This window comes from Lathamus discolor, chromosome 6 (genome assembly GCF_037157495.1).
Source record: "Lathamus discolor isolate bLatDis1 chromosome 6, bLatDis1.hap1, whole genome shotgun sequence".
NCBI lineage: Eukaryota > Metazoa > Chordata > Aves > Psittaciformes > Psittacidae > Lathamus > Lathamus discolor.
Window position 1 is genome coordinate 89,084,555 of NC_088889.1, and position 20,614 is coordinate 89,105,168.

The 20,614-nt window shown below is 41.3% G+C and overlaps 1 protein-coding gene across 2 annotated transcripts in view; it reads left to right on the top strand.

The window, feature by feature from the left end:
* USP22 (ubiquitin specific peptidase 22) overlaps nucleotides 1–20,614 on the top strand; it is a 101,401-nt gene that overhangs the window by 701 nt on the left and 80,086 nt on the right. The window lies entirely within an intron of this gene.

The window sequence follows — 20,614 nt, forward strand, 5'->3', positions numbered from 1 at the left end:
GCGGGGCTGTTCCGCAGCGCCTCCGCCTCCTTCTCTGTCTCCTCCCGGAGGTGCGGGAGGCAGCGAGGGTTTCCCGGAATACGGCGGGGGAGGGGAGGGAGGCCCGGGGCAACGGGCACGTCCGGCCTGCGGCGGAGCTTTGTGCCCCGTGGGGGCGCGCCCGAGCCCGGGGGCTGCGGCGGCGCCGGGTTGGGGGGGCAGGTTTATTGAGTTCTTGCCTTAAAACATGAAAGCCATAAGGTGGTTATCCTGGGAATCCCATTGGGAAAGGGGGTTCTTGCTGTAGCGGGGGGAGAAAAGGAGCTGGCTCAGTGTGGGGTACACGGAAGGGCAGAGGGCAGTTATCTCTTGCTGGCGCTTGGGACACGAACGGCGCAGCAAATGCTAATCCGTGTTAATGGGGAAGAGCACTTATCCCTGTGTATGTTCTAAAGTGCTGTCTGTACCCACATGTATGTTTCTGGAGGGCTTCTCTCTTCACTCTGCAGCGAATGACTCTGTTCCCCTGAATCAACTGGATTTACTTCAAAGTGACTTGGCAGATTTCTATTACTCGTCATATTCGTGGCTGAGGAAGGGAGTGCAGCAACTGCATGTAGCAAAACTTGGGGCTTGGGACAGCACAGGTTGTGTTTGTGTTGAGGCAACCCATTGAGAACTTTCTGAGCCCAGTTGCTTTGCGTTAAGCTGCTCAGCTTATTATTTGCACTAGACCTAGAGTGCGAAGGATGCACTTCAAGGCTGAGGTGCCTAACCACTTTGTGTGTTCGTGTTCTCAACAATGCAGTTTTCCATTTTTTTTTACATAAAGAGGGAAAAAAAAAGGAATCGTAGAAACATGTATCACTTGATAGCCCTGCAAAATATGGTTAAACTGATCTTTCTGTACTTATAATCCCCTTACAAGTCAATATTATTAAGAATATTAGTAAAAATCTGGTTTTATTTGGCCTTTAGTGTGTCAAAGTACAAATTAGGATACAGTATGTGGTACTTAGGCTTAAATGGAGGAAAAATACACCTGTGCTGTGGAATCAAAAATGGCAAGTGAGGTAAGATATCTCGGACGAATGTAAAGGAAGAGTTAGGTGGAAGAATGCAAATAAAATTTCGTTAGCAAAATTGCCACCTTAGTGCTTTATTTTCGTGTGGAGCATCTTTTGTAACCTGCATACTCTTTGTGTGCAGCAAGTTTGGGTTTTGTTTTCGTCTGATGTCTTCCTCATTGCTTGAAAAAACAGCTGGAAATACATAATAATCCATTGTAATCAACCTGTTCTTACTTCCTCTTTCTGATAAAACAGAACAGGATTGTTTCAAAATTGACTGTCGTCTCATGAAAAACAGCAGTTTTCCAAATCCCTGATGAAAATGCTTCCCCTCACCCCCTTTTTTTTTTTTAGGAGGTTACCAATCTGAAAATAGTTGGATCCCTGCATTCAGCCAACCTGAAATAGTGGGAGTATATGAGCACATGTAGGGAAGCATTTTGGCCAGCTGAATTTGGGGTTCAGTTCTCAGTCTATATTCATAAGGATTGAGGAAAGTATATAAAGGACAATTACGGTACTTCCCTCGCCTGCATATGGATATGAGGCATTCTTCCATGGAATTTTTCTTTCCTGAAATTCTCTGTGTGTGTAAAATTTGATGAAGAGTGGTTTCTGTTTGGAGGCACGTTTCTAGTCTAACTAGAAAACAGTCCTTTGTCCTTTAATATTTTATATCTACATATATTATGTATGTGTGTGTATATATATTTTAGGAGCATAGCTCTGCTTCAGAATACCTATTTAGTGGTGACGATTCTTGGTCTTAATCAAAACGATGAGGTCAAATTAAAGGTTTGGTAAAGGGTGATGTTCTTTTTGTTGTAGAATCAAGGACAATCACATCATTTAGCACAGAAAACATTTGACATGGGTAGTAGTTGATAGATAATGGGAAGCATTGGTCAATGTAACTGTTGGTCAGGTGAACCCAGCTGTAAAATTGTTTTGGCTGGCTGGTGACAGCCAGATCTCAATTGTTAGCTTTCTGTAATGGTAACATACTGTATTCCTCCTAAGGCTGTCTTAAAAATCCAAATAGCAATGGGAACTGCAGGGGGCAGAAACTGTCCATTCCTCCTGCTTTGCTTCCCCTGCTTGCTGTGTTGTGCTTTGGAAGACCATTTTAATGCTGCTTTGCTGTTTGCTATTCATTTTTAATACGTACCTTTTCCTGCAAATAAGCTTTTATGAGCTTCAGCTCTCGGTTCAGTATGCTTCACAGCCAGCATTTTGAATAGGAGAGCTGTAAAGCGCAGTTTATAGTTGGAAAGCTGTCTCCTGAATGTAGATTTGAATCCTCTGTCAGAAGCAAGAGGTAATTCTCTGTGTGTATCTTTGTAGATCCTGGATTTCTGGTGAAGGTTTTAGGAGTGTGTTTGCTTCTGAAGCATTGTCTATGCCGGGATCTGAGCTGCTGTCATGGTGCATCGTTGTATCTACACGAAGGAGTAAGGCTGTAGCTTTCCTTACCTCACTGCGTCTTGGCCGAAGTAGCAGAGTGCAGCAGTTATAGTACACACTGTTCTAGGCAGAGGCTTTGCTGTGGTGCAAATGTGTTGCTGATGGTAAAGCCTAAGTGAAGACAAAACCTGTCATGCTGAAGAGTGGAACAGGTAAAGGGTAGAAGAAGAAATCTGAAGAATTGACTCTTGAAATGGTAATAATTGTGATCTAAAGTTGGAAATAGATTTCAGGACTAAAGTTGTATGTAAAGTGGCACAAAATTAGTGTTGACTCTATTGGCTTTATAACTTTGACCTGTAACTCTTGATTTTTAATTTGGGATAGTTAGAATCTGTTTAATAAGCTGATGGCAAAGCTCATGTTCCTGTGGGTCGTGCACTTTACCTTGAATATTCTGATGTGGAAATTACCTCACATTTAATTAAGTAACACTGTAGAAGAGCTCCTTAAATCTGACACCACTACCTCCATTTAGGAGTTATGGAAGAACGAGAGGATGCTGACAGGACTTTGGCCAACCTTTTGTGTCAGCTCTTTCCATTTTTCTGTTGGGTCACACTTCAAACCCTTTGCTTATTCCTTTAGAATTAAAGATGAGAAAAGTCTCTTTTGCATGTAGCTTTTGGTCCCCAATCAGACATGTAGGTGCATCTCTGTGGCTAGAAGTAGGTAAGTAATGGTTTCAGTGCTTGAAGAGCAGCTGAATTGATGATTGAATTCTGGGTTACTGGGCTATACACCTTGGAGGAAAACAGTCTGCCTCATTCTGAAAGGGTTTTATTATCACTGCTCTGAAAAAGGCTCTCTGATAAAAGTAAACTCTCATCGTGACCATGGTCATGATATGCACAAGGTCCTATCTGGAATTTCAGTATGTTTGTTCTGTGCTTCTGCCAATAGATCAAAGAATAATTGCCTGTCAGGGTTGTACGCTCGCACTGATGGCGGGAGCATTCTCAGCATATTTCTTCCTGTTTGAGAGCTGCTCTTGGGTTTTCCATTATTATTATTCTCTCTTTACATGAGCACTCCAAACTGATTGATGCTTTCAGATCTGAAGAAGCATTTTCATGACCTTTCTCTAGGTATCCTCCCCATGTATCTGCAACTACTGTTGTTGGTTCCTTGTAGTATTTGACAGAGAATTGATTCATAGATACTTAGAGCTGAAGCAACTTTGGTTCATGTCCTGACTTTCAAAGCAGAAAAAGCTTAACGATATCTTAGCAAATAAATGCCATGTCATGTTTGCAAAGTGTTGTGGTTCACAGGCTAAATCAATGTGTTAAGTTCTTGCTAAAACGACCTGGCAGTCACTGGGTGAGCTAATGGTGGAACTTCTCATCTCCTGCTTGTTGAGGCACGTTCGCTCACATTCTCCCTTGCAGTCTTCCCCATATACATGTCCAGGAACAGGCAAGTGATGCTTAGGCAGTTTGCTTTTTACTGCATCAGATCAGCAAGGAACCTTAACAGGCTGTGCAGCCTTCTCAGGGCTCAGTGTTTTGATTGCTTAAATTAATAAGGAAATCTTAGCTTGTTTTTCTTTAATGTTTTTAGCATATGAACCAAACTTCTGGATTACAAATCCTGTGGAGAATTTGCAAGAGGAGCCTAGGATTCAAGAAGCTTGTCTCTTTCAGCTGCATACTCCGCTTTGGCTGCCTGTGTGAGCTGTCTGATTGACTCAGGAGGGATGTTCTTCTTTGCCATGTATTGTGGGGACTGCCTTCTCTCTGAAAGCCCCTAAGAAGTGTTAAATTCAACTGCAAGCTTCGTTGGTCAGAGGGTCTGCAGTTTCATACCTGAGCAGTCTTCCTTAGTTCTTAATCTCTAAGGAGTAATAAGGTCCTTAGACCTGCTGAAGGTAATACTGTCTTTCCTTGTGTTGTCTTTCATGTGGAGACACGATCTTTGGTGTGAGAGAGATCCAGCCATGAGATTTTAGCTCTATTCACAGATTGAGGATGATCCACTGAGCTTGTGTCTCTGGTGGTGAAGAAGAATACAAGACTTTCCTCTTCCTAGTGGTGTTAATCCCTATTTTATACCCTCATTTAAATAAATGGTTGATTTCTTGGCCAAAGGTCAGGAATTAGTCTTGCACCATGAACTCTGAGGTGGTGAATAGCAATTCTTCAGTCATGGGATCTGAGCATCAGGACATACCCAAACACTTGCTCATCTCTGTCTCTAAGGTCAACACTTCCATTGTGATTTAAAGGTTACATAGGTCTCTGTCACCAAGCTGACTCACGAATAGCAGTTGTATTGGAACTGTTTCTTTCTCTGTTTAATGTGGATGGAGAGACAAACAAGCGCAGTAAATGCAGTTTCCCCCATACTTTGTTCCTTGGTGCAGAGAAAGAAGCTGGATCTGCATAAGCTGGTAAAGTTAAAAAATAGGGGTATGCTGGACAAGAAGGCTTCTTTTCTGTAGTTTTACCAGCAGTGAAGGTTTCCTAATACCCTGGCTGTCTGCTGGGAGCAGTTGTAGCATCTCTCTAATTTTCTCTGTAGTCAACAATCTTGTCTGCTTAGTGTTGAAAATGGCTGAAAGCTTTCAGGCTAGAATGATACTTCGTAGCGTGAAGGTGAGCAGGGTGGCACGGCTTCGTTTGATTTGTTGGACCTATTTGTTGAGCTTTATTTTAAGCCAGCAAAGCTTGAAACCCCAAACAAAGCTTAGCTGATATCCTCATCTTTGTTTTGGGCCTTAATCTGTAGTGCTAACATGAAACCAGAGCTGCGAATCAGTTTCAAACCTTCTACTCTCCTTTCATTTGAGGATTTTCTGTCTTAGTAACTGGAGTAACAAATCAATGGGTAAATGCTGTTGACTGATAGTGGAAGCTGCCTGCTCATTAAGTGCTGACTCCCCTTCTCCTGACTTACTGCTACTCGAGTCAGAGCAAAAAACACAGTGCTTTTTCCTTTGGGACATACTCTGGGGATCCTCTTTGTAACAAATGCTGTTGCAGCTCTTTGATTCCCAGTGGTGGCTATGGTTGGTTTGAAACCAGAGAAAGATTGTTTAAAAGCTTGTGTTTCTCACCTTAAACCTAGCACCCATAGTGTTCCCTGTTTATGTGCAGTGGACTTGGAGCTATGCTTTCTTGAGGTCTTTCTCTCCCGGTAGATTTAGGGCTTTTGTTATCAACCATACATTTCTATTTTATCTGACTGATGGCTACTTGAAAATGTTGGGTTTGTGTTTTTAATACTGGTATTCCCATGGTTCACCAAGTATTTACAATGTGTCTGTAGCATGTGACAGCATTAAGTTGAAGAGATTCATAGGTATTCTTGCTTCTATATCAGGTACAGCAGGAAGGCAGTCTGAAGGTGACCTCTATGCATTTCACTGGATTTACTAGAACTATATAGCATTTTCTTTTAACCATGCAAAGAGCTGTTGTTGTTAGAGCCCTTTTAGACTAGGCTAGAAAGAGCAGCTATCTCCAGTCTCTTGTTAACCTCTGGACCATGGAGTGAAATGAGTGAAATGCTGTAATGACGTTACAGTTGATTACGTTATCCTGGCTGTGTTGTCAGCAAGCAGTGCTGGAACACAAGGAGAGCCATATGCTACCCAAGAGGCCTGAACTGGGAACATTTGCTTAGCAGAAGCAGTTCTAGAAGCTGATAGATCTGTTCTGACTGGATGAAAGCTCTGTCTTGGTAGTTGTATTCTTTTACATATTGATTTGGCAGTCCTTTATGTACATTCTGCTTAATTCAAGATAAGAACTTCACTGCATTGTAATATAATCAATGTTGTAAAGAGTTACTTGCTGCATTCTGTTTGGTTCCAAGCGGGGGAACTACATTAATGCAACCTGCGTAGGAGCGCCACAACGATCTGTGGTTTACTCTGGTGCTAGGACAGATCCCCCATGTGGAGCTGTCTCATTTAAGAATCATTTTATCCATTTCAAGACCTATTTGATGATCAGTAAATTGAACTGTCACCCGACACCAGTTGCCTCAAAGTAACCTGAGATTCACTTTATCAGTTGGTAACTGATTGGCAGCAAGCTGTCTGTCTTGTCACGTTCTTTTGTGTATGAAGTACAGCAAATGCTCAACTGTTTTTCAGTTCTCTACTTACTGAGAGGTACAATGTTACTCAGTTTGGGTTTTTTTAAACCTCTCAGTTATATATAACACCAATTTAAAGTTCTTATTGTTTTCTGTCTGTCTCTTGCTTTTCCAAGTTGGTAAGAATGACTTTATTTCCCTCTTCTCACTCTTCCTTTCCTGTGTTTAGTGGAGCTTGAAATTAACATGGCTCTTCTTGTCTACCTTTTGCATGGTATCACTGATGATGTCAGCATATCTCTGGGAAGGTTTACAGTGCACTAAATATGTCATTGAATAAAAAATGTGGCTATTAGATAAGGTGAAACTCAGCAAAAGAAAAAAGTAGGCATGGTAACAAAAGTTGTTCTCAACACACTTAAAAACGTGGTCTTTTTAGCATCAATATTGAGAGCTAGTGCAAGTTCTCATGTCCTATAACAAATTTTAACATTAAATAGGTAAAATACATTAAATATCCTCATATTAAAAGCAGTAGCGAGAAGCAGTTCACTAAATGTGACACTACCTCAGTAGTAACTCTGAAGACAGAGCCTGGGTTTAGCTGTGCTTACGCAGTCTTGTTCTTACACCGTACTGTGTTTGCGGTATTGGTTTGCTCACACACTGAGCTCTTCTGCAAATACATGTAAAAACACAACTCTTCATAAATTCAATGAGTTGTATTTATGTAGAATTAAACTGTAGAGATGATAGATCTGCATTTCAGTTAAGAGATTATTAGAATATCTCTTTGTTTTCATTAGCATCTTAATCTGGAGTTCTGTGTTGCAACTCATGCCCTAATATATTAAACCAAGTTTTCATCCATCCATATATGTATGTTGATCCACAATTTAAAAAGTAGCATTTATGATTCAAAGAGTAAAAGTTACCAAATTAGTAGTAACTTAATTTTTGCCTAAACACATGAAAGTCCCTGCACTATTTGAATACAGTTAAGCGCTGGAATGATGGAGTGAGCATCAAATGCCGACGTGGCACTGAGTTCCGTCTGTGGCAGTTGCCTTACTTGTCACCTTGTGCATCCAAGTGGCTTTTTTAAACTGGGATTTGGCTTTGGATTCATCTTACTGAATTCCAGGGCTTTTATAGGTATGTTTTGCTTCTGTTTTTAAAGGGCTTTTGGTTTGAATAAAGTACAGACTTGACTTCTATTGCTTCAGTGTGTATTAGCACACAAAGAGAAACCAGCAGCTTATAACCTTTATTTTTGCCTCCCTCATGCCCCAATTTTTGTTAAAAAAGGGTAAATTTTCTTTTCCTTGTGTCTTTGAACCACCTAATGTTATTTCACAAAGTCTGTTTACTTATAATATGTGCTTCTATCCTGTGCTTTCAGACTTGTTGCATGCAAGTCTGGTAAGGGACCTTCACAATATCACTGGTAACTAAAGGTAAGATTTATTGCACAGCAGATGTATGACAACTTCCTAAGTGAAGACAGCTGAGATAGCTGACTGATTTCAGTACCTCATTTGTGTTAGGTGAGATTTGGTGACCCTGTGCCCTCCAGTGACAAATGCAAGATTTGTCTTGAAGTTTCATGTTTTGCTTTGCTGCGCTTCATTATCTTCATATTACTGCTTACTGTTGTTCTGAAACTGGATCATTGTCCTGCTTGGCAGCTAGTGACCAGGTGAAATTCTCATGTAATCTTGTTTTCTGTATATTGCTGACTTTTGTCATGTTCTCTTAGCAAGCATCCTTCCCCCCAAAGTTTCTTATTGGGTATTATTTTCTAAATAACACTCAGTTCTTTGGTCATTCATGACTACATTTTGTGGTTTTGGTTGTGGGATGATCTTAACAGTGATGTGGAGAACAGAATGAGGAAAGCAGGGAAAATAGCTTCAAGAGCTGTTGCAGTTATGGGTGTGAAGAGGAACAAGGCTCTTCTGTCATTAGGAGGCTGTTCCCTAGGGAAACCGATCTTGCATGTTGTCCAGTGTAATTTTATCTTACCGCCCTTAGCAATGTGTTTCTTTGTCACATAGTAATTCTACTGCTTATAACTTTTCCTGATGTTCAAGTTCCAGGTTCATCTCAAGAAATTCATTTTCTCCATTTCTTAGTAGCTTTTCTACATGGATTCAGCCCCCAGAACTGATTCAACCTTGCACATGTGAAAGAGTTGCTCTCAACCACGAGTTTGCTAATGAAAGGGGCATAAACCACAACGTGTGATGGAGTGGTACCAGAGTTCATAATGATACAGAGTGTATCAGTATCTATCTGTGAAATAGTGTCAACTGTGAACAAGAAAAATACTCAGGGAGCATTGTTCATCCATGTGATTAAGTATTTAATGGAAGGAAACTTTTGGGGAGAGATGCTGCTATCTCTGAGGTCTCAGGGACATCTTCTAATTGGAATGTAAGATTTTAGGCCCTTGTTAGAAGATTTCAGGCAGTAGGAGGTGGGGTTTTTTCTGTCTTAGGCTGAGTACTGCAAAAGTCTGACTGTAGAAAACCAGGATTCCAGTTCAGCAGTAACCTGAAGAACTGCTTTATTGCAGCAATTCTGTATACAGTGAGCAATGCAATTCTGTAAGGACGTTGTATCTGTAAGTTGAAATTCTTTTGCAAACGAACTGTTTTTTTAAGCAGTGGTAAAAAATCATAAGAAATTACATGAAGGAGAAATTGAGTTAGAAAATCTGACAAATTTAACTCAAAATGAATTACAATTTCATAGCTAGTTCTGTATGTGGGTACTAGTGAGTTACAAGTAGGTTATGGAATTGATAAATGGTCTGGAAGAGAAAATTGTCATTCAGCTACAGGACAGGGCAGTCTTTGATTCACCAGAGCAGAGGAAGCGATGTGAAATTTGGACTTTTCAGTGCATTATCACTGAAGACTGGTGAGTGGGGAGCATGAAAGCCAGCTCTTTAGGAGTGCCGGTATGTGTGCCTTCCCAAACAGTGTAAGGAATTGCCAGCTCTTGGCTGTGTGTTCCTACTATTGTACCACACGCTGCATCGAGTTGATGCAATTGTGCTGTGAACCAGAACAGATAAAGATGAAAAATACTATTTTCCTCTTCTTAGAGCCTATTCAGGTGAAATACTACAATGTTATGTGTCAATGCAGGGTTGAGGAAGCAGCTGTAGTGTTGGTAGCTTGAGGGGAGGAGTGCCTGGGTGATGGGACAGGACCTGAGTGATGATGCTCAGAGGCTGCGTATGGCAGTTTGAGTAACAGCTGCTGTCTTCCACTGGACTTTGCTACTGACAGATTGACTTTGAATGTTCTCTGTGTACAAATGGTTTCTTCTTCACAGAAGAAAGTGTGGCTGGTACTGACTTCATTTGAAAGGTTCTGTGAAGTGACCGATGTTACTGCTACGGTTGTGTGATGGTACCTGCTATTGTAAGTATTGAAGGATTTCACCAGAGTAGTGGTGTGCGCTGAGTCTGTTGGGTGGAACTTAATGTCTGCAGTTATTAGAACTTACTCCTGCGTGACAATAATTTGCTTCTACTCCAATTTCCTAGTGAATAATAAATGATGCAGGAAGTGTAGAATGCCTGTAATCTGTGATCAGCTATTACAGCAAATCTACTTTTCGTATTACATTTAATGAAATGAATAGTGTTTTTCTGAGTAATCAAGTTATAAGCCACTTGTTTGACTCTTTAAACAGGCCTGTCTCTAAGTTAAGGTTTGTGTTTTATAATTAAACTCTTAAGATATTTTAACTTTCTTCTGTTGGTTCAAAGCATCTGGTCATGGGGTATGTACCTAGATCATGCTCATGCTGCATCTAGTTGGGGATGATGGGGTAATGGGATTGTAAATTAGGTCTTTATGGTACTGGTTTTCCTCTGACCTCTTCCCTTGCATAGTCTAGAGCAGCCCCAAGGCAGCACTCCAGTAACACCTTGACATGCTGCCTGGGGTCAAGGATAGGTGCTGGCTCTGCAACACCATCAGGGCATCCCCTGGCAACTGTCTGTGCTTGTACTCGGTTGCTCTTGTGCAGCCATGGAAAGGACTTGACTAGGATCTCTGTGGGTCTCTTTATTTTGTTGAGGACATGCATAACACAGGATCCAGCTTTTAAAACATTTTGAGTGTTAGCATCTTTTTCTAGTTTTATGCTTCTGTGCTGTATCTGTGAAATATTAATTTCCATTGCTTGAACAGATAATCAAATCAAAGAAAATCTATCTTAATATTGAGCAAGTGTGGTTATTTCAGATGCTTGGAAATACCTGACCAACATAGGCTTATGCACCTCTGTTGGGAGGGTTTTTTTTCTAGCATCTTGGGTTATATCAACTGTCTGTGCAGCAAACACGAGCAGAATCAAATCCAGGCTTGCCAGCTATTTTGGGCTGGGATTAGAAGTGTTAGCTGCATTAATGGGGCAATTAGAGCAAACTCTTCTGTGGCAAGAGTGTGATGAAACACTGGGTAAGTTGGTGTATGTCGGCTCCTCTAGAAAACATCTACTGTTTGGGCAGCCACCAGGTAATACAGTTCAAGGAGCTTCACCCATTTACTGTCCTCATCTCCACAAACTGGAGATTTTCAAACATGTGGGATTTGTGGGGTAAGTCTTCTTCGGATGAAACTATTCTGCTGCTGCTGGGAGACTGCTCTGAGTAAGCTTGCACCTGAATACAAAGGCCACAGGGTTGAGGTGGACCAGCATGACCAGCATATACCTGACTATAATGCACTAACAGCAACAACAGGTTTCACTGGTATTCCATGAAATTAATTTCTTATGGTAAAAACTATAAAGTCAGTTTCCCAAGTGCAGGAATTAAAACTTCTGATGAAAGATACCACACTAAACTGTGTCCTTTGGATGGAGGTTGATCTTCCCAGCCAGTGCAGCATGAATTTCATCATTATAAGCCAGTGTTAAAAAGCTGTAGATACATTTGCCCAATTTCTTTACAAAGTAGATTCTTCCAAACTGACTTCAGTTACAGGATCTGCTTCAACTCCTCTTTGCTAGACAACAGTTTTGTTACCTTTTTAGTTGCAGAGAAGCTTCTAATCTTAGGGGATTGGAGCTGATTTCCTAGCAAGATAGTAGGTGAATTGTAATCCTTCCTTACAAAATCCTCAACACATACTCTTCTTTGAATTCTCTCTCATGCTGTCTTATTTGTTTGGAGGTACATTATATCGACTTACAGGTATGTGTTTGAAATAAAGGTTTTCAAGGAAATTGTAAAACACTTCTTTTGTCCTGGATTTCCTCATTGCTGACTCCCTTATCCTCACCTTTTCCTATGCTTCACCTCACACTGCTTAACTTAAGATCTTGGAACATGCAGTCTGTGAAATCAGTTCTCTTAGTATTATACGTTTTGTCTGGTTCATGAAGCAAAGTGAAGTTGTATCAAGAGCTGAAGCTGATAATTGGTGGAATCTCCAAACTGCACTTACAGACCAAAGAGCAGAAGTCATGTTTTACAGTCTATCAACTCTGCAAAGCAAAAGGTCTGTGTTTTGTGATTGTTCAGTTAGGAAGGAGAGTCCACAATGTTTTCTTCAGCTTCATGGTTTTCTTCACTTCCCTGTGCAGTTGTTATGTAGAGAAACTTGTGGTAAGGAGCTTTGTTTCAGTTTTCTTCTCTTTGTGGCGCTCAGTCAGCTGGAATGGAGGAACACGGCTCTGCTGAACAGAGCTCCTTAGTACAGTTGGTTTTGATGTAATGTCATCTCTGACTTTGCAGTGAGGCCAGAGCTGGTTTTGAATCTGCACTTAACCCACAGGTAATGGCACATGCTGTTGCAGAACACAAAAGGTTCGACAGACTCTAACTTCAGCGTGAGTACTGCCCTGAGTTTGATTGGGTTTTACCTACAATTTGCACCTTTCAGAACAGCTTATTTCATGTCAGGTTGGCTTGACTGGATACTTACTTTTTCTGTGAAGCAGGAGAAATTTGGTGGGCTGTTTCCTGACTTCTGGTCTTGTTCACATCCTCCATCATGGGTAGTTCCTCGTTTTCAGCATGTGCTTGTCTGTCTTTCCCCCATACCTTGAGTTTCCATTGGTGTTCCTACCTCTTTAGCTGTACACTGGTGCTCTGTTTTGGGTTTTCCCCCCTGTAGGAATGATCTGTTTGTTTACAGTTTAGGCAGCATCTGCATTTCCATGCTTTTAACTCCTTAACGTGGGCCCACCCTTTCGAGTCCGATGACGGTGGCGTGCTCCTCTTGCCACGCTGTCTGGGCACACTGCTCTTCATGCCAAGGTTGGAAGTGTTAATCGTGCTGCAGATTGGGGTGATAATTCATTGCTGTCACAGCAACACATGCTTCAAGTTGCTTCTCGCCAGATTTGTTGGCTATATGCTACACCAGAGAGAATTATTTCAAGCGTCTTATTGCATAGCCAGATGCTGTAGAACTGGTGCAATCAACCTCCCCTCCCCCTTTTTTATGACTGTTCTGACTTTAGAGAGGAAAAACTGTTACAGGGTGAAACACATTCCTGTGGAGCACTGGGAAAGACGTAGATGGACTTCTGATGGTGGCTAATTTTGCTGGTTTTTGCTTTTAGGGAAGTTCTGCTTTGCATTCTGCTTAAAAAGAAAGAAGATAGGGTGAGGGGAATTTAAAAAGGGATTGGTGTCCCCTTGCTGTTCTGGTTGTGCTCCCTGTGATAGCTGGGTGCTGTGGAAGTTTATTTCCTTTAAGAACATGTGCTGCTGAGTAGATCGCCTTGATTTTGAAGAACTGGAACTCCTTCTGCCATCTGCGTCCTTACCACCTCTCAAAAGAAGGAGAAATGTTGTGAACTCTGGTCTGATTATGGCCAGCACATCTGGGCACTGGCTTGTAAGATGCTGTTTGATTTAGTTACGGCTGCTTTAGCTAGGTTAGGTGGTAATAGTTTTATCTCACTCAGATATTTTTGTTCTATGCTGCTTTAAATGCCCAAGGATATATACCCTATTCCTGGAATTTATGGCAGTAACTTCAAACTCTTTGTTATTTGGGCTCACTAGAAGATGATGCTGTAAGCCAGATCACAGAATACAGGTCACTGTTATTTATCACATCTGTCCCTTGTAAGGCTTCTGCAAGCCCTTACATCAGTAGCTGTGCTGGCTCTGGGACATTGTAGAGCTCCGAAGAGGAAAATTGGTGGCTTTTGGGTACAGGATCCGAGCTCCCCAAAACAACTTAACAAACTTAACATTTGCCCTCATATCCATGCTGTAAGAAAATGCAAGGTATGTCATAAAGTCACTACATATTATGCATGATGGTGTTTGATTACCAAGGAGATGAGATTTACTGGTTGTTCAGTCTGACATAAACTTACTAACACACTTTTCCCAGTGCTTTTCCAGTTTAAATCTCATGTCCAGTGGCTAGGCATTGTGGCACCAGTAACTTCAGCCTCGCTTACATTTTAAGAGAAGTTGCCATAGAAGTTAATTGTTATGACTCTTTTCCCATAGGTCAAGATCCAGACAGAAATGCAGCGTTGGAAAGTTCGCTCAAGTATCACCCAGCTGATGTCACGCAGCATTCCCTACTTGTCATTCTTTGTGCCTCAGTTATTTGCACTACCAGATTATAGGCAAAGCTATCTTGAAAATCAGAGCTAGGAAGGACTTTTTAGACCTGAGTAAACCGTGGCAGGGATAGCTCTTGAGTAACTTGAGGTACTCTCAAGAAAGCCTGAGGCAGTACTCTCAAATTCTTTAATCCTGCTGTAAAGCTTAAAGACCATGTGTTTGTCCACAAAACACTCCGTGTATTTATAACCATAGAAACAAAGCAAGAGATCAGAACTAGAAATCTGAATAGGATCTCATGTAAAACTCCTGCTCTGCTCTATGTGGGATTACTGGTGATTTGCAATTGTAATACCTTCCTAAGAATCCCCTGGTTTTGCTTCAAGCCCTTAACTGGTTTTTCAAGTGATGTGTGCCAAGGCAGTTCTGGTTTTTGCTCAGGTAAAAGACTTAATTCACTTTCTCCCTCATGCCCATGTTTTCCCTTGTTACCCCCATCCCAATGCTTGTGCCTATGTATTAGCCTTTTGTTTTCCTGTGTACAGGGGCTTTAAGAGCCCAGGCCACTTTATCCTGCTGCTGGGGTAAAGCCTGCACAGCTCTGGAGCTGAAGCGAGAAAGGTTGAGTTCTGTGGCCTGTTTCTGGCCTTCACTGACACATCCGAATGAATGATAGATTGAGGCTGACTTGGCCTTGTCATGTGCGTTCTTGGTGTTGAATTTATTACTGGTGCCATTTCTGTGAGGGATTTGTTTAGAACAAATTGCCAGATGAGTTTTCTGTTCTTGCAAAGATTCAGATTGTACCGGGGTTATTTTTAATAGCAGACGCTTTTGTTGTCATGGCAGGAGTTTGCGCATGCTCAGTGTTGCTAAAAACAACAACATTAACTTCGCTTAAGGGGTCTGGAGCTTTAATGAGCTGTTAGAGTACCAGCAGAAAGTGTTGGGAAGTCTGTCTTGGTTTTGGAAACAGGGCTGAGCTGGATCAACAGAAGAGCAGACTAAAAAGCACGCCTCATCTGCCAAAGAATATTTGTGAGTATGTTGGGGGTGGCAATAAATAATTCAGAGTTTCTGAAAACTGTTAATGTTCCTGTAGTATGGGGAAGAACAAGGAAAGCAAATACCGTTAAATCCCTGGTTCGCTCTTTCCCACTGAGACTGCAGTTTCAGATCAAGTCCAAAGTAACTGTTCCCCCTCCCAGATTCAATTGTTCAGTTGGGAGACAAGCATTAAGCTTATCTGTTTCCTTGCACTGACTGATTTCAGACCTCAGCCATGTGCAGCTTTGGGGCAGAGCCTGTGGAGTCCTACCTTTCTGATAATGTTTCTGTGTTGGAATGCAATGTGGTAACTTGGGAGATTGCATCAGATGTCTTCCCACTGAAGGGGAAGCTGTGGATACCAGCAGACCCCCCATGCTGACGTGGGGAAAGAACTGAAATTCAGGGCATGCAGAACCTATGCCATCCATCCTTTGGCTTGTTCAGGCTTCTCTGCAGTTCAATCTTCTGCTTGTATCCACTTGATTAAATGATTGCCTTCTAGCACAACAAAAGAACACTTTCAGTATGGAAAGTAAGTAAACTGAAACTAGTGAGCGATGGAAGCACAGGCAGCATCTGATACAAAGGGAGGGAGTTGGAAGTAAAGCTTCTTGTTTTGGGTGGGGAGATGATGAGCGAAGTGTGTCATAAAATCATAAAATAGTTAAGTTTGGAAAGGACCTTAAGATCATCTGGTTCCAATCCCCCTGCGTAATATGGAGTGTTGAGGAAATTCCTGGTGTAAGCAGTGAGGGTACACCAGGGATGTAACTAGTGACCAGCTACTTGAGCAGCATAGAATGAGCCAAGCGCTATTCAGGTGTAACCATCCCTCTGTATCTCAAAGGTCAAACACTATTGTTTGATTCTGTCAGGGTGATGGTTGGTGGTATTGCTGATTGTGTCCATCCAAGCAATATGTTCTCTTATACACGTTTGCTAATAGGAAACCTTGGCACAGACAAGTCAGACAACAGTCTGATTGTTGGTCAGTAGAAATTACTGTGTAGACTTCACCTCCCTGTTTGCATGAACACAGCTTTTCTTTATGGATGGACCTTCTTGCTTTTCTTGCCTGTTTTCGATGCTTAAATTCTGTGCAAAGTCTGTGTAGTCGCATAGTTGCGTGTTAAACATAAATGACACGTAAATGATGCATGTGTTGCAATTCAAATTTAAAACCCCTCAACAGAAGAATGAAAACCAAGAACCTGTCACTTTGGTGCTGCAGTAGCATGGAAGAGTTCTTGATTCTACCACCATTCCTTGGTTTTGGAGAGAATTTTGAAGTCACGTTATATTGGCTGATGGGAAGGCAGCTGGGAATGGTAACTTCTTAAGTTGGAAAACCAAATGAGTTTACTCTTAAGTCCCTTCAAAAGCACCACTCTTGGCATCTGGTGTCTGTTAATATTTCTTAGAGAAACTACAGAAATACTACTCAATGTGCTAAGTTTCTACAGCTTCTCTACTGACTCCATTGATGTTTTCGAAGCATAGATTTGTTCCCAGATCCAGTGGGGTATATTTGAACAAAGTACAGGGCAATAAAACTGTAATGGTAGCACAGGTATGGTTAGCAAACAAAGCATTAATGTGATTTGTTTTGCTAGTAGGGGCTGTGTTTGAAGTGTAGGGTTGGTTCTTAAGCCTTTTTGCACTGTTCTGTCTCGTCTGTCACGTAGTGTTTTGCATTAAATTGGTGTTTTCTATGTAGATGTATGTGTATCTGTGGGTAACTAGGTTAAAAGAAGTCAGAATGTCTGCAGAGGCTGGTTTGGGAGTTGCTTTTGGTAAAGATTTCCTCTTCTCCATGTTATCTTAGCCATGAAAGAAGAATGTCATTTGGGTTGTTCCAGTCCACAATCTGTTATTGAGTACTAGTACACTTAATAGTCACTGTTCCATTGTATTAGTGTTAATCATAGAGTGACTTCATCTAGAGTTTACTAAAAATGCAGATAGCTGTTGTAAGTTAGTTTTAACATTTATTTCTCATTTCAATCCCAGTATCTCATGGAAGATTCCTGTTGAACTTTATCTTATGTCATGAGGGACCAGAACTGTGTGAAGATAAAATGTGGTTTGGTATTTAGAAGCCTGTAAGAACACTTGCCTCTTTCTTGTGAAGTTGCTGGAGGGGATTGGTTTTTGCCAATATAAATGTTTCCAAATATAAACTTTTTGAAGTCCCAATTTGAATGTTAAGGTTTTAGCGCTTCATTTTGTTGCATAGAATATCAGTGCCATGGGTTTTTTTGCTTTAATTAGTGGGTTTTTTTTTTTGTGTGTATATGTATATAAAAACACCACACAGATCTAGTTAATGGTAATTTGCTTAGCCTTGGGAAGGAGAAGTGGAGAATGGCGATACGAGGTTCTTCAAGGTGTGTGGTATCCGCTATAGTAAAGAATCTGTTCCTTCTCTGCCTTTTTAAGGATCAGGTTCACTCCTTTTAATGATCTATTAGTGACGACTCAAGGTCTGCTGAGTTTTGTCAGAGCAGCACAACCAGACCATGTGCATAACTCCCCTCCACTTTATCTGTTTTGGTACCCTGTGTGGTTGTCGTTGTTACTATCTCCTGTTGCTCAATTAGAAGAGGAATTTAATAGTTGCTTTAATTATATACAATATGAATGGTTACTCTGAATTATTTCCCCCTTCTTTTTGAAGAGAATGCTCGGCAGCAAAAGAGCTGCATTAAACGCTTGGAATAAAGAACTGCTATCCCTTGAAATAGCTGCTGTTTCTGACTCTTTTTTTCCTTAGTAGAAGCAGAATGTAGCTGCCCCAAGGAGAGAAAGTATCTTCTATTGCTGTAAAGATGGAAAGATGAAACTGCTGCAAAGAACAGGTGAATGGAGACAGTAGTGTTCTTGTAAATGCATATGCCATTCCTCTGCTCCCTTCCCAAGAGTCTTGTTGAAGAATGATGGAAACAGTGGTCACTGTTGAAAGTTTGTCATTACTGCAGAGTGCTGCTCTTCAGTCTCTGTCAAAAACACATGAGGAAGAAAACCCCAAGGGAGGTGGGCAACCTTTCCAGCCCTCCTCGGGTAATATTTTAGTCAATGTTTGTAAAATCTTCATTATTATGTTGACTGTTAGAGATGAAGTCTGACCAATATGTAAAATAAGAAAGGACCCACTTGTTTGAGTTAATTTGGGACTAAAATAATGGAGGATTGGTTGTAAAATCTCCCAAGCCCTCTTTTACACTGTGTGTGCACTGCAGTGGCTTTGAGGATGGCCTGTAGCTTGAATATTTATCAGACACAGCAAATCTGTATGTTAAGGTGTTGCAGCTGACCATCTTGTCACTCTTGCCGATCCTGAGTGGTATTAATCCCTTCTCTGAGGAGCTGCAGAATGATTTCTTATCTCTAAATGGACTTCTGGTTATTTCAGCCTGTTATCTGCTTGCCCAGCAGTTTTAGGTAGCTGGAATTCTGTTCTGTATAGAACTGCTTTCCCTTCCTCCTCCTCTTTACCTAGCACCCCCCGGCAAAGAAACAGGCTTTTTCTTGCCTCTCCTGTTTGCATATTGGCCTGCAAATTTGAACTTCTGATGTTCAAATTGCTGTACCTTAGGGAGAAGTGTTAAGTTGGTCCACGGATAATCTTATATGAGCTGTAAAAGCCCCTCTGGTTCAGGTGACCACCTTACATTCTGCACCAAGTAACAGAAGAACCTATTTGCCCAGTGGATTGTGAGACCTTACAGCTACTGTACTGTATTTTCCAATAATCCTTTCTGTTTGTTTTGGGTATTTTTTCTTCAGTTTAAAAGAGCTGCTGATGTAGCTTTGTCTCTGGTTTTCAGATGTAGCTTTGTCTCTGGTTTTCAATTCAGTCTCTTAATAAAAAGCTCATCCTGGAGGCAGCTTTACATTGGTACACAGAGCAGTTACACTGATGTTGGCGTAACTCACTCCACATGTGTTCAAGCCCCATATTTTAGGCTTATCAAGATGTCAGTATTTTCTGCTGTAGACATGGCAGGAATCTTTCCAAGTACGTGAATGCTGGAGCCTTCTTTTCCCATCTGTTTTGGAACATTATTTCAAATCTGAAGTTGTACTTGTAAGAGTGCTTGGATGTTGCTTTCCTGTCCTGTTTCCAGACTCAAACAGGTATTTCCTTCATAGCTCTGGGTAAGCTCTGCTGACCTGAGCAAGTGTTCAGAGTTAGATTAGATCTTAGGCAGAAGCTCTTCCCTGTGAGAGTGCTGAGGCACTGGCACAGGGTGCCCAGAGAAGCTGTGGCTGCCCCATCCCTGGCAGTGTTCAAGGCCAGGTTGGAAGGGGCTTGGAGCAAGCTGCTCTAGTGGAAGGTGTCCCTGCCCGTGGCAGGGCGTTGGAACTGAATGAGGTTTTAGGGTCCTTTCCAAACCAAACCATTCTGTGATTCTGTGTTTGCCACGGCAGTTAAAAAGCAGTTTGTTCCACCAATGCGTGTTCTAATTTTGAGTTGTGCCATCTTTCCAATTGGGAGTCCTTATATCTGTGATTTTTGCTTTACAAAGAGATAATTTAAGTCACGCAATTATTATGTTTATACCGCTAAAGTTCTCTTTTGTGTTGTGCTTCACACAGGATTGCACGTGCACCCTTAGTCTTCTGATAAGATAAACTGTAGATTATACCTGAGTAACTTTTCTTCTGGAAGCAGCCTTCAGCTTTCCTGTGCAGGTGCTCTTGGTAAATGAAACACTAAATTATTAGTGTTAATGGACATGCTGTGGGCTCAGTGTTTGCTAATGTCAGGTGGAATCAAAGTGACACTGTTTTATGCTTGGCAAATGTGACAGTAACTGTGGCTGTGACTACCTTGTCCGAATGAATCAGTGCCATGTGTGTAGTTGCTGGCAATCACCTGTAATGCATGAGCAGACTCAACTCTTGCTTTTAAGCATCTTCTGCAAGCACTGTTCTTATTAAATGCCACATGCTACTGATGCGTCAGGTGTTTGCGTTCCAGAACATTCAATAACTGATGGATGTATTGTAGTTTTCTCCTTGTGCATTTATCTCTCTTTAAATGTCTCTTGGGTCTTACAAAAGCTGAGCTGCTTCTGTCCAAGTGTACGTTGCCGACCACTGAGTGTCTGTGGCCTTAATATAAATAGACATAAATAGAGCAAGGCCTCTATAAAAACCGTATCTTTTCCTATCATGCAAACTATACCTGTGTTCAGATACTATTTTTGAGTTGAAAATTTGCAGTGGCTTCCTGGCCCTCCTCGTGTACTCTGTAGAGTACAGAAAGGACATTCTGAAACCATCCTTATGGGAAACTGAGATTCAAATTCCCTTTTCTTTCCTCTATGTAGAATGGTTACACTTTTATCACGTGTGTGTATATATATGTACATAAGTTATATTTTCATGTGACAAGGAAGATTCATATATATGGGATAGTTCTTTTCAAAACTGCAGTTTC